General features: G+C 38.4%; 1 long non-coding RNA gene across 2 annotated transcripts in view; it reads right to left on the reverse strand.

Annotated features, from left to right (window-relative positions):
• Positions 1-3,121: 3,121 nt before the first annotated feature.
• The window catches only part of LOC137640521 (uncharacterized), a 42,511-nt gene continuing 29,367 nt past the window's right edge, over positions 3,122-16,265 (reverse strand). For both annotated transcript variants that reach the window (XR_011044381.1, XR_011044382.1), the window contains exon 4: positions 3,122-3,262. This is a non-coding gene — a long non-coding RNA (uncharacterized lncRNA). The remainder of the gene's footprint in view (positions 3,263-16,265) is intronic.

The following is a 16,265-nucleotide window of genomic DNA, read 5'->3' on the forward strand; positions in this document are numbered from 1 at the left end:
CTATCATAACATTGTAATCCTTCTCTCAATCGTGTCTGTACTTTTCATCGTTTTATGAATCCAGTTTCAAAATCAGCTTTCCAACAAAATATTCATTGTGACTCAGGGCTTACTGTCAGTGATACTGATAACCTTCCTTAATATTTATTCCCTAACTCTTCTGAGGTGAATATGTGATGAGTAACTGTACTGAATTACCTTCTTTCTAAGATAATTTTAGTCTGGTATTCTTTTAATTATTTTTCCCTAAAGACAACAGAAATGTTTATATATTTTCCAAGAACTTATATACCACCTACCTCTGCCACTCTTCCTTCTCTTAATAGATTTCCTACTATGATTAGTGATACTATAGAAGTATTATAGACATTGCTTTTGATACATAGTTCTATTGTGAGCTGATCCTCCACACCTTTAATGCTTTGTATGTTTATAGCCACATCCATGATCATACTAAGTAACCACTAGTACTGTTTTATACATCATGTATCCTTTCATAATTACTCCTTTTATATGATTTTCTTCTATTCGTGCTGGCAATAAAACTTTATAGGTGCATTCAAGGCATTCCTTTCCTCCAACCTTTAGTTTCGTTATCCATTGTAGTCCGTGAGCCAAATACCATTTTTTTTTTATTTTTTACTACCACCTTCTTCTTCTTCTTTGTCTACATCTTTTCCCACATCTATGTGGGGTCGATGTTTCTGGTCAGCTTTCTCCATCTACCTCTGTCCCCCACCTCATCACCGGTTAATCCCTTTGATCGAAGGTCATCCTTGATACAGTCCACCCACCTTTGCTTTGGTCTCCCTCTCCTTCTCGTTCCCTATACCTCCATTTCCATTACTCCTCTCCCAATATTTTTTACTACCAAATGTAGGGATTTTCAAATAGTTAGAACATTCAACCATGTGTATTTACAGTATGTGGTGGGCAAGTCAGATGTACGGCTTTTGTATTTTTATCCATCCTATTTAAAATCTTCTTGACTTATCAGACTATTTTTAGTATTAACAAAATCGGGGTATATGCTACAAAAAAACATTACAGAAATCAAAATGTGTTAAATGAAATTTTTCGTCATTTTTCATTAGTATACGTTGGTGAATCATTGCACTTTGTGTTTACTGTGGACTTTGAATAAGTAAAACAGAAATTTCATTTGATTGACTTTTGTAGAAGTTACAGTTAAGGTTAGGTATCATAGTATTAATGTAGGTTTGGTGGCCCTAAGTATTTATAAGGTGGTTTACACTGTTAAAAATTTTCCGTTAAAAAAACGGTAAAAATCTTGGAATAAATTTTGCCAGGCACTTAGTTTTAAAAACGAATATATTGACGTTAAGGAGTATTATTACAGCCACCAACCGTAACAATTAATAACAAAGTAGGGTAAAAATTACGGTCGTCTGTATTTTGCTAAAATACAGCTGAGAACATTATTTTTTTACGGAGAAATCCCAATTGAAATTACGGTTTTTTTAACAGTGTATTTAAAGGTAATTACGATTAACGTTTTCATAGCAACAGTATAGATTACCATACAACTCATGATTTGTTTTTCTAGTAGTATAAATCATGAGCAGCATATCAGATTTGAGACTGAGGGAGTATTATCTGTTGGATGGATGGAACATAGACACCCACGTAGATAATCAAAAAGACGTTTTCAAGGGTGACTGATACCAGTTTTGTTTTGCTCAATTTGGCGTTATGTGGAAACCGAAAAAAAACTGACGTTTTTATGAGTATTTCAATGCGTGAAAATAGAAAATTTAACAAAACATACTTTATTTTATGTTTAATTGAATTTTACTCACATTTGCATTCCTGTAGTGTTTTCTGTAGTTTCAACCGTTACAGGATATATTATTATACTCCATCTTATGTCGATTTGATTTTTACGTACAATTTCATTCCTGTAGTGTTTTCTGTAGTTTCAACCGTCACTGAGATAGAACCCGATTTATATTTTAAAATATCCCCCCCAAAAATTCAAGATGCTTTTACATATATGGAAGATAGAGTTGTACACCTGATTTGTCTATCACATAAATGCATATGAATGAAGACTTAAAGTACTTGAAAATCACTATGGCATTTAGTAACAGGTTGTCCGGGTCATGGCCTATTATTCTTAAAGGACAATTGTTGGACTCTTGATATATCTCATTCTTACATACACTTAGATACTAATATTCTGGTTTTTGAAATATCTCATTCTTACATACACTTAGATACTAATATTCTGGTTTTTGAAAGTGTGTTACTCTGACACTAGGTTCTAGAAATTCATTAATTATATCCTACCTCTTCATGAGACTTGTTAATCTGATGTAATCGCCATGGATTCCTGCTTAAATTTCATATATTTTTTTTAATGTCCAATAAGTTATAGCTGATGAGTTTCATGGTTTTGTACAGTAGCCCTTTCATTCAGAATTTCAAGGGTGTGTGTGTATTATCCTACAATTCGATAGTTTGGTTACTGTAAGCAGTTAATTCTTACTTTATAAGCCTAAATAATCAATTTTTCTTACCGTTTGATTATGCTAAACACTTTTTTATGTGAAAAATACAAAAAGCTTTCCCGCTACATGTTTCCCAATGTCCTGTTGCTTTTTAAAATGCTCATACAGTGTTGTAAATCGTGGTGGTAATTTTCGCCTGTTGTAACGCCAGTCTTATATGATTTTCCATGGAGCTTTAGTTTTTATAGGATAAACTTAATTGCAAGGTTAACCCATTCAAATAATATTTTAGGAATAGGATGTGATGCACTGAGGATGTCCAATAAATAGGAACAAATACTCTCTACATGGCAACTTTTGGACGCAATTTCAAATTGGCATTACATTTCCCGGGCTTAGTTTGTAGCCACAAACTGAGTTGTGGTACCACCCATATTTTCTCCATTGTAACTAGTTCATAAAATTTTGGTCCAAATAAAATTACAACAATTACAAATTACTTTATTTTTTACCTTGTATTATTTTACACCTTATGATTGATTTATTTTTTACCTTGTATTATTTTACACCTTATGATTGATTATTGGCAACAGCTGTTACCGCCTCAGCATCCAAAAAAAAAAAAAAAAAAAAAAAATTAAAAACAATAATATACACTTTGGGTCCAGAAATAACGTCAATTTAGCCCTGGATTACCGGCTTTCCTGTTTAATTTCTCTTCAGCGTCGACGATCCTCTTGTCCTCTATGGTCCGCAGCCTTTTGATAATATTCACAACCTTACTCTTTTCCCTGTAAAATTAGAAATATCACAATTAGTGCACGAATTTTAAATATTTGCATAGTAGTAGAAGGGACAAATTCTGTAAAAATTTTTAGATGAACAAAAAGAATATATGCAAACTTCAAATGAAAGAAAAACAATAAGAAAATTTTTACATGTAGAACCAAGACAGTAGTAACAAGTTATTTATTTCAATAAAACACATTACTTTATAACAATTTTCTTTTGATATATAAACTAAGGCTACAGAATGTATTTATGACTCGAGAAGGTAAAAGAGAATGGAAAATGTATTTAAGACTCACGAAGGTTAAAACAAAAGAGGCTGAAAAAAAAACTAATGTATTTATGACTAGACAAGGAAAACGAGGCTGGAAAAGGTAATGTATTTATGACTAGTTTTTTCCAGCCTCTTTTACCTTGTCTAGTCATAAATACATTAGTTTTTTCCAGCCTCTTTTACCTTGTCTAATGTATTTATGACTAGACAAGGTGAAAGAGGCTGGAAAATGTATTTATGGCTCGAGAAGGCAAAAGAAGCTGGAAAAAACTATGTTTTCATGACTTGAGAAGGTAAGAGATTGGAAAATGTATTTGACTCAAGAAGGTATAAGAGGCTGGAAAACTATGTATTTATGATTCGACAAGGCAAAAGAGGCTGGAAAAACTAATGTATTTATGACTCGACAAGGCAAAAGAGGCTGGAAAAACTAATGTATTTTATGATTCAAGAAGGCAAAAGTGGCTGGCAAATTTATTTATGACTAAGGTAATAGAGGCTGGAAAAACTAATGTATTTATGACCCAAGAAGGTAAAACAGACTATTGAAATTAATGCATTTATGACTCGAGAAGGCAAAAGTGGCTGGAAAATTTATTTATGACTCGAGAAGGTAAAATTGGATGGAAAATTTATTAATGACTCGAGAAGGCAAAATTGGATGGAAAATTTATTAATGACTCGAGAAGGCAAAATTGGATGGAAAATTTATTAATGACTCGAGAAGGCAAAAGTGGCTGGAAAATTTATTTATTACTCGAGAAAGTAAAAGAGGCTGGAAAAACTAATGTATTTATGATTCGAGAAGCCAAAAGTGGCTGGAAAATTTATTTATGACTCGGGAAGGTAAAAGATGCCAGAAAAAAACTTATGTAATAATGACTTGAGAAGGTATAAGGGCCTAAAAAACTAATGTATTTATGACTCGAGAAGGCAAAAGAGGCTGGAAAATTTATTTGACTTGAGAAGGCAAGAGAGACTAGAAAATGTGTTTATAGCTTGAGAAGGCAAGAGAGACTGAAAAAATGTATTTATGGCTAGAGAAGGCAAGAGGGCTGGGAAATCTAATGTATTTGCGACTCGAGAAGGCAAAAGAGGCGGGGAAAACTAATGTAATTATAACTCGAGAAGGTAAAGAAGGCTGGAAAACTAATGTATATGTCCGAAAAGGCAAGAGAGGCTGGAAAATGTATTTATGACTCGAGAAGGCAAAAGTGGTTGGAAAAACTATGTATTTATGACTTGAGAAGGTAAGAGATTGGAAAATTTATTTACGACTCGAGAGGGTAAAAAAGGCTGGAAAATGTATTTGACTCAAAAAGGTTGGAAAAGCTAATAACTATTTATGACTCGAGAAGGCAGAAGAGGCTAGAAATTTTATTGATAACTCGAGAAAGTAAAAGAGGCTGGAAAAACTAATGGATTTATGACTCGAGAGGGCACAAGAGACTGGAAAATGTATTTATGACGCCAAGTAAAACAGGCTGGAAAAACTTATGTATTTATGACTTGAGAAGGTATAAGAGGCTGGAAAACTAATGTATTTATGACTCGACAAGGCAAAAGAGGCAGGAAAAACTAATGTATTTATGAACACAGAAGGTAAAAGAAGCTGAAAAAAACTAATATATTTATGACTCAAGAAGGCAAAAGCGGCTGGAAAATTTATTTATAACTCGAGAAGGTAAAAAAGGCTGGAAAAACTAATGTATTTATTACTCGAGAAGACAAAAGAGGCTGGGAAAATTAATGTACTTATGACTCGAGTGGGTAAAAGAGGCTTGGAAAACTAATGTACAGGGTGTCTCAAAAATGTACTCTTAGAACTATGAGAAAACCTTTATTTATGGACATAGAGCGAAATGAAATAGCATCGAATACATGAGACAAATGTTCAAATTGATGACTATTATAAATGTACTCAGTCTTTTTTTGTGTTGCAGATATCCTGAATTACTGAAGCTATGGCAGGAAATCAACTTAGTTTCGAAGAAAGAAAGTTTGTCCTGAAATGCTATTGGAAGCGACGTTTGCGAATCCCTTGGTGCGCGTTATCAGCGTTGTCTGGACAATAATGGTCATCAATTTGAACATTCGCAAACATGATTCTTCAAACACATTTGTCTCATGTATTCGATGCTATTTCATTTCGCTCTATGTCCATAAATAAAGGTTTCCTCATAATTCTAAGAGTGAGTACATTTTTTGAGACACCCTGTATTTATGACTCTAGAAGGTAAAAGAGGCTGGGAAAAACTATGTATTTATGATTCGAGAAGGCAAAAGAGGCTGGGAAAATTAATGTACTTATGACTCGAGTGGGTAAAAGAGGCTTGGAAAACTAATGTATTTATGACTCTAGAAGGTAAAAGAGGCTGGGAAAAACTAATGTATTTATGATTCGAGAAGGCAAAAGAGGCTGGGAAAATTAATGTACTTATGACTCGAGAAGGTAAAAGAGGCTGGGATAAACTAATGTATTTATGATTCGAGAAGGCAAAAGAGGCTGGGAGTATTAATTATAAGAAAAAAACAGAGGTTAACTGGCAAGTCAAAAACACAACTGCATTGCAGAGAAACAGTGGTTAGGCAAAAAAATGCAAGAGAGAAATGAAAAATGTCATTGTTGATTGGAGAGGGAGACAGAAGCAGATTTGATATAAACTTAAGTGGAAAATAATAGTATTATATAGAAACAAAAGAAATGTCACAATAGATACCAGGGGATACAAATAAACCCTCCGACACCTCTCCTCCACATAAACCTCCAAAATAAGCCCTCTAACATCTCCCCCTCCACATAAACCTCTAACACCTCCCTCTCTATATAAACCTCTAAAATAAGCCCTATAACATCTCCCCCTCCACATAAACCTCTAACACCTCCCTCTCTATATAAACTTCCAAAATAAGCCCTCCAACATCTCCCCCTCCACATAAACCTCTAACACCTCCCTCTCTATATAAACCTCCAAAATAAACCTTCCAACACCACCTCATCCACTTAAACCTCAAAAATAAATTCTATGACACCTCCCTTTCCACATAAACCTCCAAAATAAACCCTCCAACACCTCCCCCTCCACATAAACCACCTAAAAAAACCCTCCAACACCTCTCCATCCACATAAACCACCTAAATAAACCCTCCAACACCTCCCCCTCCACATAAACCTCAAAAATAAATCCTATGACACCTCCCTCTCCACATAAACCGCCTAAATAAACCCTCCAACACCTCCCCATCCACATAAACCGCCTAAATATAACCCTCCAACACCTCACCATCCACACAAACCGCCTAAATATAACCCTCCAACACCTCCCCATCCACATAAACCACCTAAATATAGCCCTCCAACACCTCCCCATCCACATAAACCGCCTAAATGAACCCTCTAACACCCCATCCGCATAAACCGCCTAAATATAACCTTCCAACACCTCACCATCCACACAAACCGCCTAAATATAACCCTCCAACACCTCCCCATCCACATAAACCACCTAAATGTAACCCTTCAACACCTCCCCATCCACATAAACCGCCTAAATAAACCCTCCAACACCTCCCCATCCACATAAACCGCCTGAATATAACCCTCCAACACCTCCCCATCCACATAAACTGCCTAAATAAACCCTCCAACACCTCCCCATCCACATAAACTGCCTAAAAAAACCCTCCAACACCTCTCCATCCACATAAACCACCTAAATATAACCCTCCAACACCTCATCATCCACACAAACTGCCTAAATATAACCCTCCAACACCTCCCCATCCACATAAACCGCCTAAATATAACCCTCCAACACCTCCCCATCCACATAAACCACCTAAATAAACCCTCCAACACCTCCCCATCCACATAAACCGCCTAAATATAACCCTCCAACACTTCCCCATCCACATAAACCGCCTAAATAAACCCTCCAACACCTCCCCATCCACATAAACCGCCTAAAAAAACCCTCCAACACCTCTCCATCCACATAAACCACCTAAATAAACCCTCCAACACCTCCCCCTCCACATAAACCTCAAAAATAAATCCTACGACACCTCCCTCTCCACATAAACCGCCTAATAAACCCTCCAACACCTCCCCATCCACATAAACCGCCTAAATATAACCCTCCAACACCTCCCCATCCACACAAACCGCCTAAATATAACCCTCCAACACCTCTCCATCCACATAAACCGCCTAAATATAACCCTCCAACACCTCCCCATCCACATAAACCGCCTAAATAAACCCTCCAACACCTCCCGATCCACATAAACCGCCTAAATATAACCCTCCAACACCTCACCATCCACACAAACCGCCTAAATATAACCCTCCAACACCTCCCCATCCACATAAACCGCCTAAATATAACCCTCCAACACCTCCCCATCCACATAAACTGCCTAAATAAACCCTCCAACACCTCCCCATCCACATAAACCGCCTAAATATAACCCTCCAACACCTCCCCATCCACATAAACTGCCTAAATAAACCCTCCAACACCTCCCCATCCACATAAACCGCCTAAATAAACCCTCCAACACCTCCCCATCCACATAAATCTCAAAAATAAATCCTATGACACCTACCTTCCACATAAACCTCAAAAATAAACCCTCCAACACCTCCCTATCCACATAAACCACCTAAATAAACCCTCCAACACCTCCCCCTCCACATAAACCTTAAAAATAAATCCTATGACACCTCCCTCTCCACATTAACCGCCTAAATAAACCCTCCAACACCTCCCCATCCACATAAACCGCCTAAATAAACCCTCCAACACCTCCCCATCCACATAAACCTCAAAAATAAATCCTATGACACCAACCTCTCCAGATAAACCTCCAAAATAAACCCTCCAACACCTCCCTATCCACATAAACCGCCTAAATAAACCCTCCAACACCTCCCCCTCCACATAAACCTCGAAAATAAATCCTATGACACCTCCCTCTCCACATAAACCCTCCAACACCTCCCCATCCACATGAACTTCCTAAATAAACCCTCCAACACCTCCCCATCCACATAAACCGCCTAAATATAACCCTCCAACACCTCCCCATTCACATAAACCTCAAAAATAAATCCTATGACACCTCCCTTTCCACATAAACTGCCTAAATAAACCCTCCAACACCTCCCCATCCATATAAACCTCAAAAATAAATCCTATGACACCTCCCTCTCCACATAAACCGCCTAAATAAACCCTCCAACACCTCCCCATCCACATAAACCACCTAAATAAACCCTCCAACACCTCCCCCTCCACATAAACCTCGAAAATAAATCCTATGACACCTCCCTCTCCACATAAACTGCCTAAATAAACCTTCCAACATCTCCCCATCCACATAAACCGCCTAATTAAACCCTCCAACACCTCCCCAACCACATAAATCTCGAAAATAAATCCTATGACATCTCCTTTTCCACATAAACCGCCTAAATAAACCTTCCAACACCTCCCCATCCACATAAACCGCCTAAATAAACCCTCCAACACCTCCCCATCCACATAAACCTCGAAAATAAATCCTATGACACCTCCCTCTCCACATAAACTGCCTAAATAAACCCTCCAACACGTCCCCATCCACATAAATCTCAAAAATAAATCCTATGACACCTCCCTCTCCACATAAACCGACTAAATAAACCCTCCAACACCTCCCCATCCACATAAACCGCCTAAATAAACCCTCCAACACCTCCCCATCCACATAAACCTCAAAAATAAATCCTATGACACCCCCTCTCCACATAAACCACCTAAATAAACCATCCAACACCTCCCCCTCCACATAAACCTCCAAAATAAGCCCTTCAACACCTCCCCCTCCACATAAACCTCAAAAATAAGCCCTCCAAAACCTCCCCCCTCCACATAACCCACCTAAATGAACCCTCCACATAAACCGCCTAAATAAACTCTCCAACACCTCCCCATCCACATAAACTGCCTAAATAAACCCTCCAAAACCTCCTCCTCCACATAAACCGCCTAAATAAACCCTCCAACACCTCCCCTCCACATAACCCACCTAGATAAACCATCCAACACCTCCCCCTCCACATAAACCGCCTAAATATACCCTCCAACACCTCCCCCTCCACATAAACCGACTAAATAAACCCTCCAAAACCTCCCCCTCCACATAAACCGCCTAAATATACCCTCCAACACCTCCCCTCCACATAACCCACCTAGATAAACCCTCCAACACCTCCCCCTCCACATAAACCGCCTAAATATACCCTCCAACACCTCCCCCTCCACATAAACCAACTAAATAAACCCTCCAAAACCTCCCCCTCCACATAAACCCTCCAACACCTCCCCCTCTACATAACCCACCTAAATAAACCCTCCAACACCTCCCCCTCCACATAAACCTCCAAAATAAACACTCCAAAACCTCCCCCTCCACATAAACCTCCAAAATAAACCCTCCAAAAAGTCCCCTTCCACATAAACCGCCTAAATAAACCCTCCAACACCTCCCCATCCACATAAACCACCTAAATAAACCCTCCAACACCTCCCCCTCCAAAATAAACCCTCCAAAATAAACCCTCCAAAACCTCCCCCTCCACATAAACCGCCTAAATAAACTCTCCAACACCTCCCCCTCCACATAAACCTCCAAAATAAACCCTCCAACACCTCCCCCTCCACATAAACCGACTAAATAAACCCTCCAAAACCTCCCCCTCCACATAAACCGCCTAAATATACCCTCCAACACCTCCCCTCCACATAACCCACCTAGATAAACCCTCCAACACCTCCCCCTCCACATAAACCGCCTAAATATACCCTCCAACACCTCCCCCTCCACATAAACCAACTAAATAAACCCTCCAAAACCTCCCCCTCCACATAAACCCTCCAACACCTCCCCCTCTACATAACCCACCTAAATAAACCCTCCAACACCTCCCCCTCCACATAAACCTCCAAAATAAACACTCCAAAACCTCCCCCTCCACATAAACCTCCAAAATAAACCCTCCAAAAAGTCCCCTTCCACATAAACCGCCTAAATAAACCCTCCAACACCTCCCCATCCACATAAACCACCTAAATAAACCCTCCAACACCTCCCCCTCCAAAATAAACCCTCCAAAATAAACCCTCCAAAACCTCCCCCTCCACATAAACCGCCTAAATAAACTCTCCAACACCTCCCCCTCCACATAAACCTCCAAAATAAACCCTCCAAAACCTCCCCATCCACATAAACCGCCTAAATAAACCCTCCAACATCTCCCCATCCACAAACTGCCTAAATAAACCCTCCACATAAACCTCCAAAATAAACCCTCCAAAACCTCCCCCTCCACATTAACCGCCTAAATAAACCCTCCAACACCTCCCCCTCCACATAACCCACCTAAATAAACCCTCCAACACCTCCCCCTCCACATAACCCACCTAAATAAACCCTCCAAAACCTCCCCCTCCACATAAACCTCCAAAATAAGCCCTCCAACACCTCCCCATCCACATAAACCACCTAAATAAACCCTCCAAAACCTCCCCCTCCACATAACCCACCTAAATAAACCCTCCAAAACCTCCCCCTCCACATAAACCTCCAAAATAAGCCCTCCAACACCTCCCCATCCACATAAACCACCTAAATAAACCCTCCAACACCTCCCCCTCCAAAATAAACCCTCCAAAATAAACCATCCAACACCTCCCCCTCCAAATAAACCGCCTAAATAAACTCTCCAACACCTCCCCCTCCACATAAACCTCCAAAATAAACCCTCCAAAACCTCCCCATCCACATAAACCGCCTAAATAAACCCTCCAACATCTCCCCATCCACAAACTGCCTAAATAAACCCTCCACATAAACCTCCAAAATAAACCCTCCAAAACCTCCCCCTCCACATTAACCGCCTAAATAAACCCTCCAACACCTCCCCCTCCACATAACCCACCTAAATAAACCCTCCAAAACCTCCCCCTCCACATAACCCACCTAAATAAACCCTCCAAAACCTCCCCCTCCACATAAACCTCCAAAATAAGCCCTCCAACACCTCCCCATCCACATAAACCACCTAAATAAACCCTCCAACACCTCCCCCTCCAAAATAAACCCTCCAAAATAAACCATCCAACACCTCCCCCTCCACATAAACCGCCTAAATAAACTCTCCAACACCTCCCCCTCCACATAAACCTCCAAAATAAACCCTCCAAAACCTCCCCATCCACATAAACCGCCTAAATAAACCCTCCAACATCTCCCCATCCACAAACTGCCTAAATAAACCCTCCACATAAACCTCCAAAATAAACCCTCCAAAACCTCCCCCTCCACATTAACCGCCTAAATAAACCCTCCAACACCTCCCCCTCCACATATCCCACCTAAATAAACCCTCCAACACCTCCCCCTCCACATAACCCACCTAAATAAACCCTCCAAAACCTCCCCCTCCACATAAACCTCCAAAATAAGCCCTCCAACACCTCCCCATCCACATAAACCACCTAAATAAACCCTCCAAAACCTCCCCCTCCACATAAACCGCCTAAATAAACTCTCCAACACATCCCCCTCCACATAAACCGCCTAAATAAACCCTCCAACACCTCCCCCTCCACATAAACCGCCTAAATAAACCCTCCAACACCCCCCCCCCTCCACATAAACCGCCTAAATAAACCCTCCAACACCCCCCCCCTCCACATAAACCGCCTAAATAAACCCTCCAACACCTCCCCCTCCACATAAACCGCCTAAATAAACCCTCCAACACCTCCCCTTCACAGAGAGAGAGAGAGAGAGAGAGAGAGAGAGAGAGAGAGAGAGAGAGAGAGAGAGAGAGAGAAAACGACGACGAAAACGTAAGGCCAAACTTGCAATTTCACAGCATTAATTCGCACCTGAATATGTCATATAAAACCTCAATTAAAGACATTTGCATAACCAAATAACCGTTGTCTGAAAAGACCATTTTAGAAATTTCTTTTTATATTATTCTATTTAGTGTGGTGGACATATTGAACACAGTACGTTCACACTCAAATTGCAAACCTTAAAGCTGCAATAACCCTGACTTTTGAATAGAAGACATCGGACTTTTAACAACCTTTAGCAGTATGGATAAGTGGCATTGGGTGCTATTAATCAAACATGGGCTTCAACTGCCTAACATTTTGATACCGAAAATATCTTGGCAACCATCATTGTTTTGACGCTTAGCAATAAGACAAAAAATCGTTTTCTTTGACGAGAGCTGCTTCGCCAATAGTGTTCAGGAGACTAAAATGCTAGTTGAACCCTGAAGCTCATCCAGCTTGATACAGGTAGAAGAGAGACTCCGTTAACTACATTAACACGAATGCAATAAATCAGAAAATCCCTACTTTGCATTTAATCGGATACCGGAGGAAGGAGTGAAATGCTGCATTTATTAAATACCAGAGAGTAACTAGTCTCTTTCTCCCCACCCTACAAAAAACAAGATCAATAAACTTAACCATTTTAGAAGTCTAGTTAAGAGAAACAATGGATGAACACTAGACAGCCCAATAGAGCAAATTTTGAAGGTTCCCGTTCCAGTGGAATTTTATCATTCTATCAATGCATTAAGAATTGCTTAAAAGTTACCAACAAAATTAACGACAGTGTTTAACCAGTTGAGAGAGAGAGAGAGAGAGAGAGAGAGAGAGAGAGAGAGAGAGAGAGAGAGAGAGAGAGAGAGAGGGTGGGGGAGTTTTGACAATGTCCTACATTAAATACTTGCAAACTCTTCGATTTTCAGGAGTTAATAGGCAAAAACTAAGTCTTCGATTTTTAGGTGTTAAAAGGCAAAAATCTATATGCAATTATGTACAGTAAAATGCATGAACAAGGGTTCTTGTCATCAAGCAGTCTTGTGAATATACAGAAAGGTCTTGACTATAATGTAAACTGTTCTATTACATTCACGTGTCAGGTAGCCGGCTTAAGTACTGCCTTTGACTAATTTTCTTGCCCGGCAGGGGGCGTGAAGAGATTTCGTTAGAAGGTAATTCGAGCTTCGAGGGAAGAGGTCAGTTCAAGTTAAGACGGGACACAAGACAGGAACAACAAGCGAACAAATCCTGTGTGGAACTTGTCATTAACCATCTGGAGGTTTTAGTGTGTTAATCTGTGATTGGTGTATACTCTGTTATACATAAACACCAGATGTACTTTTGTTGTGTGAACTAAATCTAATCATACAGACTCAAGAGTTCTTAGTCAATACGTTTATATTGTAGTTCATTTGTGCATTTGAAAATATTTGTACATTTTGAGTTACGTTGTAGCCAAAATCTTTGTTATAAAGGATGGCTATATGCTTTATTTTATTTGAATAGTAGGTATTACTTCAAACTATCAAGAAAACTATAAGTACTGTACTGAATTCATAGTTGTGATTTTTGAAACTTTACAGATTGTGTAATCCTTCTTACTCAAAAATAAATAATGAACATTTGTTGATATTTTAATATTTTCCTATGGATACTATAAACTATTTAAAATACTGAAGTTAACTATGGTTTATTTAGTTGAACTAAGATTAATAGAAAAGGTTTCCCATAAGCTAACACCATTGAAATTTATTTAAATTACAAAGAAATTAGGGATCAAATTATTTTCCCCAAAACCCATTCATCTTTTGAAGTCCCAACTCAAGTAATTCTAAACTTAATTGGTTGACAAATTTAAAAAAAATAATTCCTAAAATGAATGGAGCTCTTAATGTAGTTAAAGTCTAACCGAATATAATTTATAAATTACGTCAAGTAAAATCAAACGCATGTATTCTGGAACACATTTTAAGAGAATAGTACTAGTTGTTCAGTGTACCATGTATTCTGGTACACATTTAAAGCGAATAGTACTAGTTGTTCAGTGTACCATGTATTCTGGTACACATTTTAAGAGAATAGTACTAGTTGTTCAGTGTACCATGTATTCTGGTACACATTTAAAGCGAATAGTACTAGTTGTTCAGTGTACCATGTATTCTGGTACACATTTTAAGAGAATAGTACTAGGTGTCTAGTATATCATGTATTCTGGTACACATTTTAAGACTTTGATTTACTGTAACTACCTACCTAAAGAGATCACGGTGTCAGGAAACTGATAGAAATTCCAGAATGGGCTAGTTTTAGAAAACCTGAAGGTGGGTGAAGCATTTGTTTCGTCAGAGGGTAGTAAGACCAACTTGGTCAGTCAGTGTTTGACAGTTCCCGGGGAGAGTTAACTAAGAAAACCAGTGTGGGGTCCTTTAGTAGTTATTCGAGAAGTAACAAGAGGACAAGGCAATCCTCTGGGTGGGAGAGTTCCTAACAAATATTTTGGACACGGTCAATAACATTTTATTATTCAGTCCGTTTTACTATATGAAGGTATTCCGCTTTGAAATACTAGATAAATTCTGGGGTTTAAAAGCTTGAAATATAATTAATCATTTAATAAACTTAAAACACCAATTGGCTTCCTAACTCATTCCATGTGTGTCCTAAAACTTTATTTGATAACCCTGAAGTACCCTTTAGTATGTATAAATAAACTGCTGCTATATTTATATAACAATTGTAGCTCAAAATCTACATTCTCGCAAACAAATATGGAAAATAATAAGACCTTATGGCAATTAGTACGGAATTAGGTTAATTTAAAAATCACAGAAAAAAAATCATACAAATTGAAAATGGTTATAAGCTTGTACAGTACACTTTCGTATTCTTTGATTTAAAAGTTTCGGAATCTCATGCTTGTTACTATGAACTGCATAGAAATATAGAGATTAGCGTAATTCTACCTAATATGCTATTTTCAACATTATGACTAGTTCTAAAAATCTAATAGATTAAATTACTATGCGCAGCTTTCACAATATCTAAAAACTAGCCCAAAATCATAATCCAACTGAAGAAATAGTATACGAAAACTTGGAAATTGTTACTAATAACTTATAACCATGGAGAATTTTACTTATTCCTCATAAGTTAGAGAGAGAGAGAGAGAGAGAGAGAGAGAGAGAGAGAGAGAGAGAGAGAGAGAGAGAGAGAGAGAGAGAGAGAGAGAGAGAGAGAGAGAGAGAGAGAGAGTGTGTGTTATTAAAGCAGGTGGCAGTTTCTTCCAAATGTGGAAAGTTTGCTTTCAAGGATTGTACCTTACGTTACTTAATAGAAATCAACAACCAACACCCCCCCCCCCCCCATACACACATAATCGACCTTTACAGAAATAAGAAAGTTGAAGACAAAAAGATATAAACTCCATACTGTACCAACTCCATCAAATAAACCAGTTGAATAAGCGAGAAAAATAACATACTATAGTATATCATCTAAAAAGGTATCGTTTTCTATGACATTAAATTTCATCAAAGAAAATTAAGAAATATGCATGGGAGACTTGTGAATTTTTTTTTTTTTTTTTTTTTTTTTTTTTTTTTTTTTTTTGAGAGAGAGAGAGAGAGAGAGAGAGAGAGAGAGAGAGAGAGAGAGAGAGAGACGAATATTACCAATTCGTGATTAAGGTAAAGCTAACAACACACCTCTTTTATATCTTAGGATAAGACAAAAACATATGGTATTAAGACACCCTAAGGATAATACTATACCTTTTACATAAAACTTCTATATGGTTTAATTAAGATTTATGGCCTCGTAAAGTTGTGTTTTCAAAA

Source organism: Palaemon carinicauda, chromosome 5 (assembly GCF_036898095.1).
Source record: "Palaemon carinicauda isolate YSFRI2023 chromosome 5, ASM3689809v2, whole genome shotgun sequence".
Taxonomy (NCBI): Eukaryota; Metazoa; Arthropoda; class Malacostraca; order Decapoda; family Palaemonidae; genus Palaemon; species Palaemon carinicauda.